This window comes from Rana temporaria, chromosome 10 (assembly GCF_905171775.1).
Source record: "Rana temporaria chromosome 10, aRanTem1.1, whole genome shotgun sequence".
In the NCBI taxonomy this organism is placed as follows: domain Eukaryota; kingdom Metazoa; phylum Chordata; class Amphibia; order Anura; family Ranidae; genus Rana; species Rana temporaria.
The window spans coordinates 101,546,291-101,568,890 of NC_053498.1; the positions used below are offsets into that span (position 1 = coordinate 101,546,291).

Sequence of the window (22,600 nt, forward strand, 5' to 3'; positions counted from 1 at the left end):
CTCATGTTACTGCGTGTTAAGTAAAAGTTTGGTAAGAGACAATTTGCACTTTTCAGACTGTTACAGCGTGACAGCGTGACAAATGTGCTATCTCCATTACAAACGCTACTTTTACCAAAGGTGCGCTCCCGTCTCATACTTTATTCTGAGCATGCGCGGGTTTCTTAGCATACACACGAACGTGTTTCTCGTCGAAAACCACCCGGACGAGGAAATTGAGACTTCCGTCGAGGAAAAAGAGAACTTGTTCTCTTTTTTTCTTGTCGAGTTCCTTGACGGTTTCCTCGATAAAAAACATACACACGACCGTTTTCCTCGGCAAAAAAACTCTGCCGCCAAGTTTCTTGATGGATTCTGTTGAGGAAAACGGTTGTGTGTACGAGGCCTCGGCCTTTTAGTTTTAGGCCCATTTTAGTCTTTTGACTAAAGTTGCATTTTAGTTTTAGTCATCTCAATTGCTTTAGTCGTATTTTAATAAAATAGTATTCATTTAGTCAACTAAAATGTTTTAGTCGACAAAATTAACACTGGTTCCAGGTCTAATGCCTTGTACACACGATCGGGTTTCCGACCGCCAGGAAACCCGACGGGAAAACCGAGAATTGACTCGGTCAGTTTTCCTTGTGTACACACGGCTGGTTTTCCAAACAGGAAAACTGCCTGAGAGCTTTGGTTGGGAAAACCGTCCATGTGTATGCTCCAGAGCAGTGTTTCCTCATAGGAAAACTGCGGGGGGAAAAGGAGAAAACTTTCAAAAAATTTTCCCCGCTGTTTTTCTATTGGGAAAACTGCTGGGGAGCATACACACGTCCGGTTTTCTCGACCAAAAGAAAACATGACAGTTTTCCCTGTCGTGTGTACAAGGCATAAGAGAACTATCTTGATCTTTGCATGCTAACACCATACACGTCAATAGCAAAGAGAGATATCCGAGTTTTAAACAGACAGGTTATATCTGCATACTCCCTTTGGAGTTTCTAATCATTGGCACTTAATCCTAAACACTTTATTCTAATTTCATGAATTTGAGGTGGTGGTAAATGTAGTGGTTTACTTACTATTTCCATGTGCCAAATCAGTATTTTTGTTCATTTAAATTATGAGAATGAATACACCACGTCAAATTTAAAGCGGGAGTTCACCCATTTATTTATTTTTTGCCCTTTTCCCCTTAGATTCCTGCTTGTTTTGTCTAGGGGAATCGGCTAGTTGTTTTAAAATATGAGCAGTACTTATCCGTTTTCGAGATGCATCCTCTCCGTCGCTTCCGGGTATGGGTCTTGGGGAGCGGGCGTTCCTTCTTGATTGACAGTCTTCCGAGAGGCTTCCGACTGTCGCATCCATCGCGTCACTAGTAGCCGAAAGAAGCCGAACGTCGGTGCGGCTCTATACTGCGACTGCGCACCGACGTTCGGCTTCTTTCGGAAAATCGTGACACGATGGATGTGACCGTCGGAAGCCTCTCGGAAGACTGTCAATCAAGAAGGAACGCCCAGTCCCGCAGCCCATACCCGGAAGCGACGAAGAGGATGCATCTCGTAAACGGTAAGTACGGATCATATTTTAAAACTAGCTGATTCCCCTAGACAAAACGAGCATTAATCTAAGGGGAAAATGTGTTCTCTATGGGGGAACCTCCGCTTTAACTTGCCATTCTTTCAAGTATATCACTTTTGTCTGTGTGCACTGTTTGATGGAAGATCTAATGTTTGCCTGTTCAAATATGCTGATAAAGTCAACAATTTCTATACGGTGTACTTACATTTTCACATGACTATAGCTCCTACAAAATCTTTTTAGGCCTTGCTTTAAATGTCCTTCAACAAACAGTAATGTGAAAGACCCTTTTCTCTATCTCACACAGTAATGATGGCACAGTGCTAGGTGAAGAGGGCTCACAATTGCAAAATAGCGTTGTCTGTTTGCTGTGCTTTGTGTTAGCGTGAAAAGGCAGATAATACCGATCACCTCGTGGATCTGGTGATGACAGATGGAGGTGCATTAATGCCTAAAAGCATTGTTGTAGACTGCAAGTGAAGCACATTAGCAGAGATTAATGAGGGTCTGCAAGGGCCAACAGAAAAAGCCTTTTGGTCAGATAACAGCCTGGCCTTATAGACAAAACTGGGACCTAGTTTCCCAGATGATGTTATGGCTCCTTAAGACACTGCTGTCATTAAGTGTAATTTTGGGCAAGTTTATCTAGTCCCTCCTTCCCCTCACAGTTCACATGTCAGTGGTGCCGATAAAGAAAGTCAATGAACTTGTACACAGCACAGCTGTGCCGGTTCCACTGCGTGCAAAGGAACAGCTGGAACCATCCCCCTCCACCATGGCTCCTCATTCTCTAACACAATGGAGACACCAGATAAGGTCCAATTAGCAAGGAATGCCGAGTGGCTTTTCATCTTCTAAAAACACCTCAGACTTTAGGGGGAAAACACACTTGTTTTGTTAACAAGTTAATGGTGTGCTGAGTTCATAGACATTATTAGGTTCAATGAGGCTTTGCTAGACATATGAGCACCTCTACTTTAAGCCTTGACCCTCGTTATCTGTTTGCTTAGCCATGTGATCAGGGTTCTTTATTCCATTCCTAGAAGAAGGGTTTTGGAGATGCCAACACTGCCTGCTGATTTTGGCCAGATCAGATAACTTTCAAAATGACTAGGGGCATCTCAGATGTGAAGAGATATCCCCTAGCCAACCAATCTCAAGGGAAAGTACAACTGGTCAGGATTTTCCTGGTTAATGGCTATGGTTCCTCATGATTAACCTGATAACGGCGGTTTCTTCTTGATAAATCAATTTAAACATTCTGCCATTAGGAGCATGACTTTTCATAACATGTTTACGTCTAGAGGAAAAAAGATTTTGTCTCCAAATACGGAAAGGTTTCATCACAGTAAGAGCTGTGAAAATGTAGAACAGACTCCCTTCAGAGGTGGTTCTGGCCAGCTCAGTAGATTGTTTTCACCTCCCTGGCGGTATGATTATGTCTGTAATTTTGTACCAAAATCGGTACAATTATTTTGCATTGAAATTTGGTGTTTTATACTGTAGGTCTGCAATTCTTAGGAATAACTCACTTAAATCTGTCCAAACAGGAGTTTAGTAGACATCCCAGGTATGATAAAGTTTGAAAAACAAAATCATAAATTATAAAATAATAAATAACTATACATAATTATAACAAATAATAATGTAATTATAATAAAAATTATTCAATAATGTAATCAAATCAAAATCACTGAAATTTGCTCAGTTGCAGAATTGTCGCTGTCATTACTTTTATGACGAATTTCCCCACAAATCGCTATCGCACAATTCTGCAAGTGATTATAATTTATTATCGCTGTTTTCTAGCTGCTCTAAAATCACTTTTGACATAAAGGGACACTTTTGGTTGCTATGGACAATCTACAGTTTGCAGGCAGAAAGAACAGTTTTTATTTTATAAAAGTACATGCAGAACACTGGGCAGACCACTAGGGACAAGGGGGGTGTGTATTTTTTACATACAGTACTGTAATCTGTAAGATTACAGTAATGTGTTTATTTACTTTTTTTGAATTTGGCGCCGTTCTCTGCCCCCATGCGTCGTAATGTCGCAGGGAACGAAGATCGGAGGCACTGTGTGAATCGAGCGAGAACGCCGCTCGCTCACACAGCGGGGATGCATTGCAGGATCCAGGGACAAGGTAAGTAACTTGTGACTGTGGATGCTGCGAGGCAGCCCCGAATCTGGCTCGGGGATACCGCTTTTGGTATTGAAATCTTACCCCGAGCCAGACTCGGGAATACCGCCAAGCGGGGTTAAGAAAGGCCTGGATTCTTTCCTAAATGTACATCATATAACTGGGTACCAACATTTATAGGTAAAGTTGATCGAGGGAAAATCTGATTTCCTTTCGAGGGATCAGGAAGAATTTGTTTCCCCTGCTGTAGCAAACTGGATCATGCTCTGTTTTTTTTTGCCTTCCTCTGGATCAACTGTGGGTATATTGGATTGTACGATATTTTTTATTGTATTTATTTTTTTATGGTTGAACTGGATGGACTAGTGTCTTTTTTCAACCTGACTAACTATGTAACATACATACAAAAAAGTTTGTCCAGAAGTCAGATCATGCAAGTGTGACCCAACCGGTAGCTAATCCTGGTCAAAATAAATCTCATTTGAGGCCTCCCTCTTCCTGAGTAAGCCTGCATATACAGTAATAAACATTAGCCTCTTTTTGATTATTTTTTTTTTTTACACCAAGCATCACAGCAAGGGATAAAATACAGTACTTTGTTCCCTCTGGTGTGTTGAACTGCTGCTCTCCTATACCAGCAGTGGCCTGGGTCTCCAGCAGTTGGAGAGCCCCTCCAGCACACTGCTCCAATTAACAGCAGTGCTCAGGGAGCTATAAAGCTATTGATTGGAGCAGTGTGCTGAGGTGGAAGCGCGGGTCCGCTTAAGACCCGGACTGAAGCTTGTGCACAAGAGCAGAAACCCAACTCTCCAGTGTGCTGCCAGCACAATGTATTTTCACCCTTGCTGCAGCAGTTAGTCTAAATGCACAAAAAGTACATATTTATTAATAAACAGTACTGCATATGAAGTCTGCCTGCATTAAAATAGTAAATAAGGAGGTTGCAATTGAACTTTAAAATAGAGCTCCAGCGCGATTTCATTTTTTATTCTTGGATAAAGTTGTGAAGGTTTAGAACCCTTATCAAGTTTTTACTGCTGTCCATGTCCCCACTTGGGGAAATATGTCAACAGCAAGGGAGAAAATACATTTTGGGATCCAGATGGGTGCTGCTTCTCTAAACCGTAACAGTCCAGCGCTAATGACATTTACAGCATTTAAAACAAAGATAAAAAAAAAACTTCAAATACTGAGAAAGAGAAATAAACTGGAGCTAACTTGATTCTTCACCTTCAATGCATGACAAAATACCAAACGTGTTTGCATTAGCACTCATAAGGCTAACACATCAAATGACAAATGTTGTTTAACCTGAGATAATATCACTTCATACTGTCAGCCTGTATAAGATGGATTCCACCTTATAGGCACTTTGATGAATGGACCTGTAGTAAGACAGGAAGTAATACCTCATACAATGCAATCTATCTCAGGTCATTTTTTCACCTCTTTCTCTTTCACGTTGCTGAAATATAACCAGATGTTGACAGAAATTTTGCAAATCATCACTCAAAGCTGGATTTTTAAGATTTAAAAAAATAAAATATGTTGTTATGAGTAAAGAAAGGTGCTTAATTACCCTTATTCACTGAACATGGAACCACATGAATTAAATGTAAATTGCATTAAAACCTGTCTTAAAAAAACAAGTGTGTTCACAAAAAAAAAAGTCAAATATGCTGTACACACAAATGAAGATCGCATGAAAGAATTAAATGGTTAGTCCACCCAAATGTGCTATTTTAGTTATGGCTCTTGGGGCCAGATCCACAGCCAGCCAGCGCAACGTAACTTTTTCCATTTAAGTTACACTGCCGCAAAGTTGCCAAGTTAGGTGCCGATCCACAAAGCACTTACCTGGAAATTTGCGGCGGTGTAACTTAAATCCGTCCGGCGCAAGGCGGGCCAATTCAAATGGGCGAGTCCCATTTAAATTAGGCGCGCTCCCGCGCCGGACGTACTGCGTATGCTCCGTCGGGTAACTTACCCGACGTGCATTGCGCTAACAGACGTCGCTCCGACGTCATTTGCTTAGACGGTAACGTAAATGGCGTCCAGCGCCATTCACGGACGTCTTACGCAAACGACATAGAGTTTGAATTTTCGACGCGGGAACGACGGTCATACTTAATAGGGCTTAGTCAAATAGGACTCAGCCCTATTTTTACACGGCGTAACTCGACGTAAACAACGTAGAATTAGCGCAACGGGCCCGTCGGAACGTTCGTGGATCGCCGTAAGTGTTCATTTGCATATTCTAGGCCGGCCGCAATGGCCTCGCCACCTAGCGGCCAGCCTAGAATTGCATCCTTAAGGTCCAACAGTGTAATTCAATTACACATGTCGGATCTTCTGCCTATCTATGGTAAACTGATTCTGTGGATCAGTTCCATAGATAGAAACAGGGATACGACGGCGTATCAGTAGATACGCCGGCGTATCCCTTTTGTGGATAACCCCCTTGGTTTGCTGGATACATTACCCACAAGATCTCCCTGCTGCAATTCCCAACTTTTCTTGTCTACACCTGGGAGTATTGGGTGTTTCCATCCACCTGTTTGTAATCCAGCATGTCGGGATATAATCACCGTAATAAAAATAAAATAGAAAATACATCAAGGAGAGTAAAGGCAACACGATACGATACGAATTTAAAAAAAAAATTCTTTCGAAAATCGTATCAAAGAATTTTCGTACGAATTTCGCACCGTTAGTGGGCTGCAGCAACAGACGATTTTCGTGTGGCAAACAAATTTGAGAAATCCGACATGTTGGAAATTTTCGGAAAAACAAACGATTTTATGATCAATGATGGGAGAATCGTGCAAGAAATGTAATAGAAGAAATGTGAATGTACAAGAAAAGAAAATTCCCGGAGAGAAACAAATATTTACGGAGAGAAAAAAATATTCCCGGCAACATGAAAGTTTGGTAGGCCGAATTTCGAAAATCAATGGTGGCATCATCGGATCACAAAAAAAACGAACGTACTGATTTTGAAAAGAAAATTTGTTCGAAATTCCCTGGGAGTATTGGGTGTTTCCATCCACCTGTTTGTAATCCAGCATTCCCTGCTGAGGCTGGGTTCACACTTGTCCGACAAACGGTCCTACATTGGGAGCCTCATGTAGCATGACGTGTGAAAATCAATGTTTCCCTATGAGAGCCGGTCCGACTTTGAAAATGCTCCCTGTACTACTTTTGGTCCTACATTGATCCTACTTCAGGCCCATTGAATATCATTGAAGTCGGACCAAAGTAGTATCCTGTTCATGAAAGTAGGATGGATGTAGGACCGATGTAGGATAAATGTAGGACCAATGTAGCAGAGCAAAGTAGGATGAAAGTAGTGCAGTAATGTGAACCCAGCCTCAAGGAAACTTCATAATGGGCACAGCAGGTGTGCAGAGCCAAATTTGTAGTGGCACGAGTGCTGCTCTAAAGCAGGCAGAACCACCGCCAAACATTACTCATTCAAGTACATGGGACCATGCTGCGACTGCTCTGTAATAGCATGTAATGCATCTGGTTTGTGACAAATGCAGAAGGCAACACATCCCCTCCAAGATGTCCAGAAAAACATAAATCACTAGCAATTAACCCCAAAGGCCTTGTTCACACAGGCTTCAGTTTTTATAACTGCGGTGTGTACTGAAAGATTTTGTCAAAAAATCTGGTAAGCTTTAAGCTTCGTACCAACTTTATGGCCATAATTGTCTGACGGACGCGTTGTGTCGGATAATCCGACCGTGTGTATGCTCCATCAGTCAATTGTTGGCTGAATTAACGACAACAAAAGTTGGCTGTTCATGCTCACCAATTGTTGTGCAATAAATCTGTTATGTCAGTACGCAAGTCCGTGCAACTAAAATACAAAGTACAAACACGCATGCTCGGAACCAATGATAAACATCAGACAACAATAGCAGAAGTTGCCCAAAGGGTGGTGGTAAAGAGCTGAAAAACCACGTGGTTTGGTGAATGTTGGCTGATAATGTTGTCCCGTGTGTACACAGAACAAGTTCACGGCCAGCGCCCTTCAGACAAAAATCCACGGAAAAGTCAGATGGAAGTCCGATCGTGTGTATGAGGCTTTAGGCAGCTTTGTTGATGCCTTTAAAATGGATCCGAATTCAAAATGTGAAGATTTGCTCTGTTGTAGGGAACATCTAGCAATGTAATTTCTGTCCCCTTCTGTGTGGCTCTGACCACCTCTTTGAAGCCACGATTATGGTGTGAGGGCAGATGTGCTAAAGAGCTCTACCCGGCCTTTGGGTCCTGGCACAGCCCTTTAGAAATAGATGTCACGCTATAGATAAACTTAATACAGTATGCTCCTTTTGACAATAAATTGTCCAACTTTCGGCCAGCAGATGTTGGATGACATGCTAGTAAATTCGGCAGACAACGGTTGGTTTGTTAGATTTTCCGAAGGTTAGTACACAAATCCATCACACAAAAGTTGAAAGTACAAAGATGCATGCTCGGAATCAATGCTCACCAAACACAAAATTAGCAGAAGGTGCCCAAAGGGTGGCGCTGAAATTCCTCGTAGTTCGTCACTACGTTTGTGTTTGTTGGCCAACAATTGTGTACCATTAGTATGCGAGACAAGATCCAGGCACACCCCCTGAAGACAAAAATCTGACGCTCGGTTGGCCAACAATTGGATCGTGTGTACAAGGCTTAAGAGTCTAATGTTTGCTGCATAGTTTGGATCACTGGGGCTCTCGAGCAGCATGACGTAGCAGTTAATCGCACACAACTGGAACACTGTCCGAATTGTGTTCGCTAAAGCATGACAGAATGCTAATACAGCTCACACTATATGGAGTCATATGTACCATTTGCACCAAGTAGTAATAATGGGCTACACTGGTGTTTACATTTTAATATTGTATTTTCCCATTGCCCATTTTCTCATTAATCAAAATGTGTTGCATACTGTATAAGGATATAGCCAATGTGTAGTTACATCACTTTGTAGCAGAGAGCTTTTTTGCCATTGTAGCCATAACTACCTTCAATTTGCTAAGTTATAATGATTGCTATATTGGTTTTAATTTTTAGCAATAAGAACCAACCAGAGATAAAAATAACAAATTAAAGATGAATTCCAGGTAAGGCAATTTTTGCTTAGTTACATTAGTCCAGCTTGGACCAATGTAAATATGCATGTGCCATGCCAGTCTGATCCCCGTGGAAGCTGGAAAACACTGTAGCAGGCACCTCTACTAGTGATTGCCTTCAGCCTCCGGATCCCGTGCCCAGTCGCTGCCCTGCTGCTTACTGAAAACAGGAGATTGCTCGCTTGGCACAGGTGCCATTTAGAGAACATTTTTCATTTACACAATAAATGCAAAGTGTTCTCTGATTCGACTAGGTGGAAATTGTAACATGATTACCCCACCTCTCCACCTCATCTAGTCAGAGAAACGATTTCATTCAATGAGAAAATGGAAGGTGTCCTCTGAATCGCACCTGTGCTGAATGAGCGACTTCCTGTGTTTACAATACAGCAGAGCAGCCGTTCTGCACAGGATCTGGAAGCTAGTGGAGATCACTGTATTAGTACCTACTACTGTAAATTTCAGCTTCGACTGGGATCCCACAGGTATGGCACATGCATACTTACATTGGTCCAAATTGCCATACCCAGAATTCATCTTTGAGGTAAACACCACATGCATTATAATTTTAAGAACCACCCAAAGACAGTTTAACCAGTTTGCTTCCGTGCTGTAGTAGAAAGTAATCTACAACACGGCGCTCAATTGCCGGGAGGGCGTCCCTGTGATCACTGAGTTACTGAGACTCGGGTGATCACAGATCCGTGTAAGGGGCCTGTCACGTGATGTAAACAAAGGATTGGTAATCGTTTTTTTTTCTCCTCACGCTGACAGCGTGAGGAGGAAAAGAATGCCGGCTTGTCTGCAAGGGACATCGGTCCTGAAGAGGAAGAGGCAATTCTGCCTCATCTGTGCCCACAAATACCACCTGACAGTGCCACCTGCCATTGCCACCTGCCATTGCCCCAGTACCCACCAGTGCCACCTATCAATGCCCACAAGTGCCACCTATCAATGCCTCATCAGTGCCACCTAGCAATGCTATCAGTTTAACCTACCAGTGCCCATTATTGCCACCCATCAGTGCCCATCATTGCCACCCAGTGCCCATCACTGCCAGCTGTCAGTGCCACTTCTCAGTGCCCACCCGTGCCACCTATCAATTCCCTTCAGTGCCACCCATCAGTGCTACCTCTCAGTGTCCTCTCTCAGTGCCCACCAGTGCCGCCTATCAGTGCCCACCAGTTCATCTGTGTCTATCAGTGCAGCCCATCAGTTCCCATCAGTGCAGCCTCATCAGCGTACTTCATCAATGAAGGAGAAAAATCACCTGTTTGCAAAATGTTATAACAAAATATATATAAAAAATATATATATATATTTTCTAAATCGGTCTTTTTATTTATAAATAAAATAAAAACACGCAGAGGTGATCAAATACCACCAAAAGAAAGCTCTATGTGTGGGGGAAAAAATGATAAACATTTCATTTGGGTACAGTGTTGTATAACCACGCAATTGTCATTCAAAGTGCATCAGTGCTGAAAGCTGAAAATTTGGTCTGGGCAGGAGGGGGGGGGGGGGGGGTTTAAGTGCCCAGTAAGCAAGTGGTTAAATAAACTGGGATGTTTACTGTTGCTGGAAGTCCCCAATAAAAGAAACAGGATTTAATCTCAGCTCCCCCACAGTAAATATTCACATTTTCCTCCTCTCCCATCACTCTGTTCAGTGCTGGAGGCTGAAGGAAATACCTGGTACTTCTGGGTATGGAGGAGCATGTGACTCGCTCCATATGACTGTGCTGAACCAATTAGTGTTGTAGCGTGGAGAACTCATACTCCTGTGTAAACTATTAGGTAGATTCAGTAAGAGTCAGGTCGGCTTATCAGTAGATAAGCCGACCTAACTCAGAATCTACGCCGACTTATGTTTAAGCGTATGCTCAAACAGAGATACGCTTAAACATATCTAAGATAAGACGGCTTGCGCCGTCCTATCTTAGGTTGCAATTTTTCGGATGGTCGCTAGGTGGCGCTTCCATTGCGGTCGGCGTAGAATATGTAAATGAGTTGATACGCCGATTCACGAACGTACGCCCGGCCGCCGCAGTAGATTTACGCCGTTTCCGTGAGGCATTATCAGGCCTAAAGTTATTACATCTATTAGGTGGAATAACAATGTTAAAGTATGGCCGCCGTTCCTGCCGTGAGATTCAAATTTTTTACGTCGTTTGCGTAAGTCGTCCGCGAATCGGGATTTACGTTGTTTACTTCCACGTCGAAATCAATAGGCCCGTGCGGCATACTTAGCCGCAATGCACACTGGGAAATGTAGGCCCCCGGCGCATGCGCAGTTAAAAAAAAACGTAAAAAACGTGAGGTCAAGCCCCATTGACATAAAACACGCCCCCCTCAAACACATTTGGATTAGGCGCCCTTACACCCGCCGCATTTACGCTACGCCGCCCTAAGTAAGGAGGCAAGTACTTTGAGAATACAGTACTTGTCTCTCTTACTTAAGGCGGCGTTGTGTAAACACGCTAGGCTACGCCGCCTTATAGTTGCGCGCCCCTACCTGAATCTATCTATATGAATCCAGAAACTCTTAGCTTACATTGTTTTTGCATGCACTCATGGCAGGTGAATGGAGTGTTGAGGCAGCCAAACAAAGCTAAATATATGCTGTATCAAAGTATAACCAAAGGCAAAAACTTTTTTATTGATTTGGATGAAAGGGATTAGTACCCCTGCCAGTTTTAATTGCCGTATTTGCCCTCAGAGATGTATCCTCCGATAGTCCTGTTTACCATTATTATTGAAAGCTAAAGTAAAAGAAAATACCATACTTTGGGTTTTCCCCAGAAAAGTAATATAGGGGAAATCTTCCAATGGGGACACTAGTTCTGGTGATGTGGGGGTCCTCAAGAGATTCTCTTAATTTGCAGAGATCCTCACTTCCTGTTTGGCTATGAAACAGAAGTGAAGGTAAATCTCCCCAATGGGACAAAGATGGCAAACGTAAACTTTACAGGGGTTATAACCCTCCCTTACTCTATCCAAAATGAAAATATACTATTAGGTAGATTTAGGCCGGCTTATCAGTAGATAAGCCGGCCTAACTCAGAATCTACGCCACTGTATGTTTAAGAGTATACTCAAACAGAGATACGCTTAAACATATCTAAGATAGGACGGCTTGCGCCGTCCTATCTTAGATTGCAATTTTTCGGATGGCCGCTAGGTGGCGCTTCCATTGCGGCCGGCGTAGATTATGTAAATTAGTTTGTACGCCGATTCACGAACGTACGCCCGGCCGCGGCAGTCGAATTACGTTGTTTCCATAAGGCCTTTACAGGCCTAAAGTTATTCCACCTATTAGGTGGAATAACAATGTTAAAGTATGGCCGCCGTTCCCGCCGCGAGGTTCGAAATTTTAACGTCGTTTGCGTAAGTCGTCCGCGAATCGGGATTTACGTCGTTTACGTCCACGTTGAAATCAATAGGCCCGTGCAGCATACGTAACCACAATGCACACTGTGAAATGTAGTCGCCCGGCGCATGCGCAGTGACAAAAAAAAACGTCAAAAACGTGAGGTCAAGCCTCATTACCATTAAACACGCCCCCCCAACCCATTTGAATTAGGCGCCCTTACGCCCGCTCGTTTTAGGCTACGCCGCCGTATATAAGAGCAGGCAAGTATATAGAGAATCATTACTAGCCTAGCTAATTTACGGCGGCGTAGCCTAAACAGGCTAAGCAACGCCGCCGTAACTTAACGCCATTGTACCTGAATCTACCTATATAATTCTACTTTAACATAAACCTGTTGCTTTTCCCTGCATGGGCAAAAGACAGGTTTACTTTAAAACAGTGCTACCCTCGGCTAGGGCCTATGTAGTCTTTCAATATGTCTGTACCCATACAGACCCAGCCTGCATTCAAATCTGATATGAGGAATTGTGAAAATGATCTGCGTGGTGTCCCTTTTCTCTACACAATAGCCAACAGAAGGCAGTCTCTCCCAAGGGGGCAGAAGGGCCAGAACCTGAAACCAAGCGAGGATAGCCGTGGGTAGGCACAGCTAGGACTACAAGGGCTTGTCCATGTGCTCCGTACTATGTGAGCAGATGTTGGGAAGAACTAATAGGACAGAGGTCTGATCTTATTTCCACAGTACAAGAGAAATCTAAGTGTAGAATAATATAGGCAGTAATTCATTACTACACAAAATGGCAGTAACAGCTGACTAAGATTAATGGAAACATCCCAGACTTCACAATTAATGACACTACAGATGATGTGAAATACTGTATAAGAACCACTCATAGCTTATATTTCAGAAGCTCTTTTTTTCCCTTTAAATTACATAGTCACATTAAAGTGGAGGTTCACCCAAAAAAATAAATTTTTAACATTAGATTGAGGCTAATTGTGCGAAGCAGAATCGGGTGTTTTGTTTAAAATCAATGCAGTACTTACCGTTTTAGAGATCGATGTTCTCCGCCACTTCCGGGTATGGGCTGCGGGACTGGGCGTTCCTATTTGATTGACAGGCTTCCGACGGTCGCATACAGCGCATCACGAGTTCCCGAAAGTAGCCGAACGTCGTTGCGCAGGCGCCGTATAGAGCCGCACCGACGTTCGGCAACTTGTGACGCGCTGTATGCGACCGTCGGAAAGGTTGTCAATCAAATAGGAACGCCCAGTCCCGAAGATCATACCCGGAAGCGGCGGAGAACATCTATCTCTAAAACGGTAAGTACTGCATTGATTTTAAACAAAACACCCGATTCTGCTTCGCATAATTAGCCTCAATCTAATGTAAAAAAAAAAAATTTGGGTGAACTCCCGCTTTAACCTTACCAGGTCTACTTTTTTCCTCTTTTAATGCAGCCTTTCTCAATCAGGGTACATGATCGGATTTCCGATGGAGTAAAATCCGATGGAATTTTTCCTCGGAATTCCGATGAAGCTGACTTTCATCAGTCTTACATACACACTATCAGACTAAATTCAGACCGTGCCAAAACGCAAACGCAAAACTATCGTTTTTTTTTTTCATAGGAAAAATTTAAAACATATTCAATTTTTTTACACCGATGGAAAAAGGTCCAATGGGGCCCACACACGATCGGTTTCTCAGATGAAAAAAGTCAGATGGATTTTTTCATTGGAAAAAACAATCGTGTGTACACGGCATTAGAGGTTGCTAGAGGATTGTTGAGCAGTAGCAGAATGCAAGGGTTCCCTTTCACTGATGCCAATGTAAAGCACTCCGCCACTGACCACCAATGCAGATGGAGCTCTTCCACTGACCACCATTGTACGATGGCACTCTTTCACTAATCACCTAATTTCATACTCTTCCATTGACCACCAATGTTAGGGAGCACTTCTGACACTACAGTTTTCATGTCTGTTTTTGTCCCGTAGTCTTAAAATTCCTGTCTGTAAAATGTGCTATGTACACCGCATTTCTTATTCTTTACTGATTAAATTGACAATGTATTATCTGATTTTACCAAGGGCTATAGATATAATACTTTTTAACAGGGGTTCTCCGAGCCCTCAAAACTATTTCAAAGGTTCCTCCGCAGTAAAAAGGTTTGAGAAATGCGGCTTTATACTGGACATGTGAACAGTCATGACTTGGCCATACTATGGCATGAATGCTAAATGATATGTCTTCACTATAAATGGTCATGGAGGCATATATAACTTATTGAAGACTGTGTGGGATGTACCCCCTGACTGTTTGGCCTGGTTCACACTGGTATGATTTGAGATGTCAAATCGCATCTCAAATCGGCGGCATTTGTCGGCAATGGCACCGACCTAATCGGTGCGACGCCGCATCTGTGGCGCTGCACCGATTTCAAAAAGTAGTTCCTGTACTACTTTTTGTGATTTCGGGCCGCGATTTACATTGACATCTGTGCAGAAACCTGCACCGATGTCTCTGAAATCGCGGCCGAAATCGGGACTGCCAGCGGGAGTAAAATTGTGCGAGTTCAGCTGAAATCGCACGGCTTCACTCCCGCAGCCCAGTGTGAACCTGGGCTTTATCTCTGTTCTATCTATCTTCGTTATTACACTTTTTCTTACAAAAAAAAGTGATGTGAAATTACTAAATACAACACAATAAATGTGCAAACTCAGTACCTGCCACTCTCAAAAATCAAGTGCATTTGTTCCTGGTCTCCTCTAAATAATGTTCACAGCATAACTCATGCAGGATCAGCGCAGAGAAATCACCATTTGATCCATGGGACATTAAGGCTAGGTTCACACTGCTGCAAATTCAAAATTCGATTTCGCGGCTGCGGTTTTGCCGCGATTTTGCCGCGATTTCGGCCGCGATTTAAGAGACATCTGTGAAGGGTTCAATGTAAATCGTGGCATGAAATCGCAAAAAGTAGTACAGGAACTACTTTTTGAAATCGGTGCAGCGCTGCAGATGCGGTGTCGCACCGATTAGGACGGTGCCATTGCCGACAATTGCCGGCAAATGCCGCTGATTTGAGTTGCGATTTGACATGTGAAATCGCATCTCAAATCGTACCAAATCGTACCCAGTGTGAACCTGGGCTTACTCTTTTAACTCTCCATACCCATAAACTCCTATGGAGAACTCCACACATAGGAAATGCAAAGCTAAACACAAGTATCTGACCGTAAGGAGAACACCATTTTTTTTATATATAAACAAAGCCTGTCCATTTTGTAAGCTTTTAATTAATGGTATTTCCAATTGGATTTTTGATAAGAGTGCAAATGGAAAAAAATAAGCAATTTAACTTGCTGATGTGAAATTACTGGAGGATACATTCTGATTGGCTATCATGGCTTATTGTATTTTGCTCTGTCCCTACTGCAAGCCTGACATAGTGCTTACTCCGGTATCTTAAACTGCTGGAAAGTGATTGGCTGCTCTGTGTAACGGCACGCTATACACCCCTTTGTATGGCTTGTTAGCCATGTTTTGTATTATCCTAATTACCAAGTACAGAAAACAGCAGCATTCTCCTTCCTCTGAAAGAGCAAGTTTGGATGCCAACCTCCCATTCAATGCTAATTAGGTCTGTTATACAAAATAACACACTGCAGATTTCAGACAATAATGACATGCTGTTTCTGTGTAACATTTGTTTGTTTTTTACTCTTTTATTTGTCCTCTGCCATAAATCTTTTGGCTTTGAGCTGACATTACCCTCCCTAGTTATTATCCTCCCTCTTATCCATACTGAGCAATATGGGATCATTTTTATAGGACACAAAGAAATCTACAGCATCCAATTGGCTTCCTCACCTCAATACCGACGAAAGGTGGCACTGGACTGGTCTATAAAAGTGTCAAAGAAGAATCAATGTGGGGAAGCAGTGGTCTCATTGCAGAGATCAAACATACCCTCTACTGAGTCAAACCTATAGAGATGCAATCAGTAAAGACCTTCTAATTGGGGAACTCTGGCTCTGAATCAGTGGGGCTTCCCCACAGAAAGTACTGCCTGGTACACACTATCATTTTTTTCCCCCAGGAGTTGCTGTACTAACTATCCAATGTTAGTACCCCGATCTCCACGCTGAGTTATTGGGTTCTGACAAGGGGACCATATCCCTGCCAGAACACACCATAGGCTGTCAGTGCTGATTGGATGCCGATCGGCAGATGTTTTTCTGGCATGCCCTTTCTACAGAAGTCGCAGGTTCAGGCGGCTTCTGTCAGACACATGGGTCGACCGTCGGCTGGGTTCTTTTGAACAGGCCGACACCGGCTAATATTCGGCTCATGTGTACCAGGCTTAAAGGTGAAGTCCAGCCTGAGCTTTTTAGACTGGGCTTCTCCTAAGGCCCCGTACACACGACCGAGGAACTCGACGTGCCAAACACATCGAGTTCCTCGTCGAGTTCAGTGTGGAAGCCGCCGAGGAACTCGGCGGGCCGACTTTTGCCATTGAACAACGAGGAAATAGAGAACATGTTCTCTATTTCCTCGCCGAGGTCCTCGACGGCTTCCTCGGCCGAAAGAGTACACACGGCCGGGTTTCTCGGCAGAATTCAGCTCTGAACCGAGTTTCTGGCTGAATTCTGCCGAGAAACTCGGTCGTGTGTACGGGGCCTAAGGGTCACTCGAGGCACCGCGTCATCATGACTTCCAAGTCGGGATCCGCCAGCTGTCCTGATTATTGGCTGTCTTAGCGAGCCGCTGAGACAGCCTCCCCCCGCCCCTCCACTGCTCGGCGCTCCAATGAGCGTGGAGAAGCAAAGAGGAAAGATGCTGACTGACAAGCGAGCCATCCGCGATGTTCGGTGGCTCGGTTCTCAGTGCAGAGACGGCGGGGGACAGATGCAGCATCAGTCTGATGCGCCATTCACAGGGGAAAGTATGAATAAAAAAAAGAAAAAAGGAAAACCCATACTGTACTTCTGTTTTAAGCGTCTGACTCTACAGCATCTTGGCCAGGCACAGGCTTTTCTTCCCAGGATGTGGTTGATTTTCAAAGGCTAACTTCAGTATTGTAATAAAATGAACTATACAGTCAAGGAGCCTCAGTTTTAAAAATAGTGTGTAGCTTTAAATTTTAGAAGTGCCACACCAGCTGGCCATACAATAATGTCACTGGTTCCCCCCCCCCCCCAAAAAAAAATAAAAAAGTGTCAAAAATGTCAGTTAGGTGTCTGATCTGTTCTCCACAATGTCACAGTCCCACTAAAAATCGCAGATCACTGCCATTACTTGTAATAAAATAAAAAATAAAAATACCATATATATCCTCTATTTTGTAGATTCTATAACTTTTGCCCAAACCAATCAATATATCCCTATTGGAGTTTTTGTTAACAAAAATATGTAGCAGAATATAAATTGGCCTAAAATTGATAAAGACATTTAATTTTATTGGGTGTGTTTTATAGTAGAAAATATATTTTTATTTTTTTTAAACTTGTCAACATTTTTTTGTTTATAGCGCTAAAAATCAAAACCACAAAAAAGGTGATTACCGTATTTATCGGCGTATACCGCGCACTTTTTTCCCCTTAAAATAAGGGGAAAATCGTGGGTGCGCAATATACGCCGATCCCTGCTTCCCGCACTGTGTTTGAACGCCGCCGCCGACATATACCGAGCGCAGTACACTCGGGAACACTCGGCCAGGCTCGGCTCCCCTCGCGGCCATGCCCTGTGCCGCCTCCTAGCCTTTATGGAGCCGAGCGTGCCCGAGTGTACTGCGCTCGGTATATGTCGGCGGCGCTCAAACACAGCACGGGAAGCAGGGATCGATTTAGAAACAGCGCGGGAGAAGCGGGGAGGACACCACCAGGGCCGCAGCCGGACCGGACAAGGCCGCTGATGGACGCCGGGAAAGACACCGACGAGGGGCATTCAAACTGTAAGTATTTTCTTTTTTTCAGTAAATTTCCCTTCCAGGTTGGGGGTGCGCGCTATACGCCGGGGCGCGTTATACGAAGATAAATACGGTAAATACCACCAAAAGAAAGCTCTATTTGGGGGGAAAAAAAGGACATACATTTTATTTGAATACCGCGCAATTGTCAGTTATAGCGACGCAGTGCCATATTGCAAAAAATGGCCTGGTCAGGAAGTGGGTAAATCCTTCCAGAGCTGAAGTGTTTAAAAGAGGTTCAACCCCCTGCTGAGACAGAGCCAATAAGGAGGGAGCAATAGCTTCCTGATAGCAGCTAGGGGTACGACTCAGTAGGGGGTGTGTCAGACCACTGCAGAGAGACCACTGCTTCCCCAGAGAGAACAAGGCTTTTTCTCTGCAGCATGGTGGCAGGGAACAGGTTTTTCTACTCAGGATAAGACTGCTTTAGAAAGAAAATAAAACTGTAAGGCTGCATATCTTTTATTGTAATGAACCTGGAATGTATTTACTGTAGTGAATTTAAATGGAAAATTCTATTGAGCTTAAAAACGTAATATAGTTGACGGTCTATAGAAACATACAAGTTCTTAAAATCGACAGTAGATTCAAATGGATCAAAATAAATGGATCTAAAAAAAATCTGTATGGGCACAATGAAGCATCTCAGACTGTAAGCACCTTGAGGGCAGGAACTGATGTGAATGTACAATATACATGTAAAGCGCTGCTTAAAATTGACAGCGCTATACAAGTACCTGTAATAAATAAATAATGAAAGAAACAAAGTATCAAATTCTCCACACAAGGATAATTATTTCAATTCTTCGCTTTACATGATCACATTTAAAATACAAAACAAAACCGTGAAAAAGGTCAGATTGTCAAATCTTGCTTAAAAAATAAGTCTATAATGACAGCTGCAGGGATCGCAGTGATGGATAAATCCTCCGCTTTAACGATTTTGTAAGAATACCTTTAAATCATATGAATGGCCCCAGGTCCTGATTTGTGGCAGCAAGTTGTTTTAACTGCTAGGAATTCTTCCCAAAAGGCTGTCATAATTCTTCCAGACATCACCTAAATAATTATTTCAAATGTTGAAGGTAGGATCTGAAAGAACTTCAAGCTATATATTGGGGTTGATTTAGTAACTGAGCAGAAACTGTCCACCTAGCAAAGTGAAGTGTTTACTTAGTAAATAAGGTGGATATATATATATATATATATATATATATATATATATATATATATATATATATATATATATATATAAATATATATATATATTTTTTTTTTTATTTATGCTTACCTTGCAGGCAGCTGGAAATCTAAAGTGAAGACAGTGAGGGTTATTTACAAAAGGCAAATCACTTGAAATTGCACTGAAAGTGCACTTGGAAGTACAGTCGCTTTAAATCTCAGGCCTCGTACACACGAGGAAACCGGTCGTGTGTACATTTTTCGACGAGGAAACTGTCGAGGATCCCGTCGAGCCAAAAAGAGAGCATGTCTTCTTTTTCCTCGACGGGAATGGAGAAACTTGCCTTGTCGAGTTCCTCGACAGCCTAACAAGGAAAACGATGTGTTTCGCCCGTCGAGTTCCTCGGTCGTGTGTACAAGGCTTAAGGGGTAGATCTGAAATGAGGGGAAGCTCTGCTGATTTTATTATCCAATCATGTGCAAGCTAAAATTCTGTTTTTTTATTTTCCTTGCATGTCCCCCTCAGATCTACAGCGACTGCACTTTCAAGTGCACTTTGCACTTGTAGTTTGCACTTGTAGGACAAAGTGGAGTTGCCTTTTGGGTAGTCAAGGTGAACACAGATTCAGCTAATATATTAAAGCGGAGGTTCACCCGTACATAACAATTTTTCCCCTTAGATTCCTGCTCGTTTTGTCTAGGGGAATCGGCTAGTTGTTTTAAAATATGAGCTGTACTTACCGTTTACGAGATGCATCCTCTCCGTCGCTTCCGGGTATGGGCTGCGGGACTGGGCGTTCCTATTTTGATTGACAGTCTTCCGAGAGGCTTCCGACGGTCGCATCCATCGCGTCACGATTTTCCGAAAGAAGCCGAACGTCGGTGCGCAGGCGCAGTATAGAGCCGCACCGACGTTCGGCTTCTTTCGGCTACTAGTGACGCGATGGATGCGACTGTCGGAAGCCTCTCGGAAGACTGTCAATCAAGAAGTAACGCCCGCTCCCGAAGACCCATACCCGGAAGCGACGGAGAAGATGCATCTCGAAAACGGTAAGTACGGCTCATATTTTAAAACAACTAGCCGATTCCCCTAGACAAAACGAGCATTAATCTAGGGGGATTGTTTAAAAAAATAGATTAATGGGTGAACTCCCGTGGGAGAATTACTCCTGCTGTAGCTTTGTATTCTGACAGTGGAGAGCCTTCCTCACCGTCAAAACACATTGATCAGTGTTTCCATCTATAGCCGACGGCACTGATCATTGAGGAAAAACCCAATAGGCTGGTTGTAGAGAAGTCAATCAGTAGATTGACTTTGTATAACCAGCCTGCCTATACATGGATCGAAATTCGGCCGGTCAATGCTGAACCAGTCAAATATCGATTCATGTATGGCCGCCTTAATGCAGCTGATTCAGAAGAAAGCACAACAAACGTATGGCTGGGTAGCTGTCACAATGAAGTGGAGAAAAAATCATTCTGGCCCCATCAGCAGCAGTTCATTTTGATTCAGTTCAGTTTAACAGAGGCCTTTATAGGTAGGTAACACATCTGTGTCCATAACTGTTTGCCATTCCTGTGCAGAAAAAGACTGATTAGTGGCTCCCATAACGTACACCTCTTACAATGTGCTAACTAGCACTGACAGCACTGCATTCACTTTGACAGAGACAGAGGATCTGCCTCCAGGCAATTCACTACCAGTCCAGACAAGCTAAGCACACAATATCCACTCTCAGAGGCCCCCCGGGTATACTGAGGACTTGCCAAACTTCCCAAAAACATCCAGTACAACAGACCAAGTCAAGGTGTGACTGGCACAAGACAATCTTATGTCAAAGCACAGAGACTCTTTATCAAGATTTACAGTCAATGTCAAGTAAAATATGTACAGTGTAATAGTGGAAGACAGGCACCGGACATCTCAGGACGCAGACAGCTTCCTGGAATATCTTGCCAAATAGATGTTTTCTGCGTGTTTGTGTAAGTGGTCACATGACTGCTTGTTTTCTCATCTCTTCTGTTAGATCATCTTTGGACTGTTTTAGGTGAGACTGACTTCCCCATGACATGCTGCAGTCAGCAGTGTTAATTTAGTTGATTAAAACATTTTAGTCGACTAAATTAATACTATTTTAGTCAACTAAAATATGACTAAAACTAAAACAATTAAGATGACTAAAATACGACTAAAACTAAAATGCCATTTTAGTCAAAAGACTGAAATGGGACTAAAACTAAAATGCCACTTTAGTCAAAAGACTGACGCCACGTACACACGACCGTTTTTCGGGTTGTAAAAATTAAGTTTTTTTTAATGTCATTAAAAATGATCGTGCGTAGGCTCCAGATCATTTTTCACGACGTTAAAAATGGCCATTAAAAATTTAGAACATGCTCTAATTTTTCACGTCGTTTTTAACGGAACTTAATGGAACTTCCCCTTTATAGTGCCGTCGTACGTGTTGTATGTCACCACGCTTTGCTAGAGCATTTTTTTTTCACGATCGTGTGTAGGCAAAGCCGGTTTAACAATAATCGGGTTAAAAAAAGACTTCGTTTTTTCTAGACCATTAAAAATGTTGGGCCAAATCCTCAAAAATCCTGCCTAACTTATCTTTTCCCATTTAAGTTACACTGACTTAAAATTTCTACCTAAGTGCGCGATCCACAAAGCACTTACCTAGAAATTTCAGGCCGTGTAACTTAAATGTCTCCGGCGCAAGGCGGTCCTCTTCTGCAGGGGGCGATGACAATTTAAATGAGGGGCGCTCCCGCGCCGGCCGTACTGCGCATGCTCGTGACGTCATTTTCCCGACGGGCAGCGCGCGAAATTACGTTACGCCGGGCTTTGTGGATTGCGACGGGACAATAAAGTTGCGTCGGGTAAAAAAAAAGTTACGCGCCGGGAAAAAAAATTCAAAATTTTAAAAAAATCGCGGCGATCGAAAAAAAGGTCTGTTTTTACAAGGTGTTACTAGTTTACACTTTGTAAAAGCAGAACTAATTTTACGTATGCAAACGTAAACTTACGCAGAAAACACAAAGCTGAAAAGCTTTGTGGATCTCCGTAAGTCCTCATTTGCATACGCAAAGCGGCATTTCAATGCGAAATGCCCCCAGCGGCGGATGCGGTACTGCATCCTAAGATCTGACAGTGTAAGTGTCTTACAGATGTCGGATCTTCTGCCTATCTTTGGAAAACTGCTTCTGAGGATCAGTTCCAAAGATAGGCACAGGGATA

At 43.0% G+C, this 22,600-nt stretch overlaps 1 protein-coding gene across 5 annotated transcripts in view; it reads right to left on the reverse strand.

Moving 5' to 3' along the window:
- Positions 1 to 22,600, reverse strand: part of DVL1 (dishevelled segment polarity protein 1) — a 226,872-nt gene that overhangs the window by 121,916 nt on the left and 82,356 nt on the right. The gene's annotated exons all lie outside the window — the stretch shown is intronic.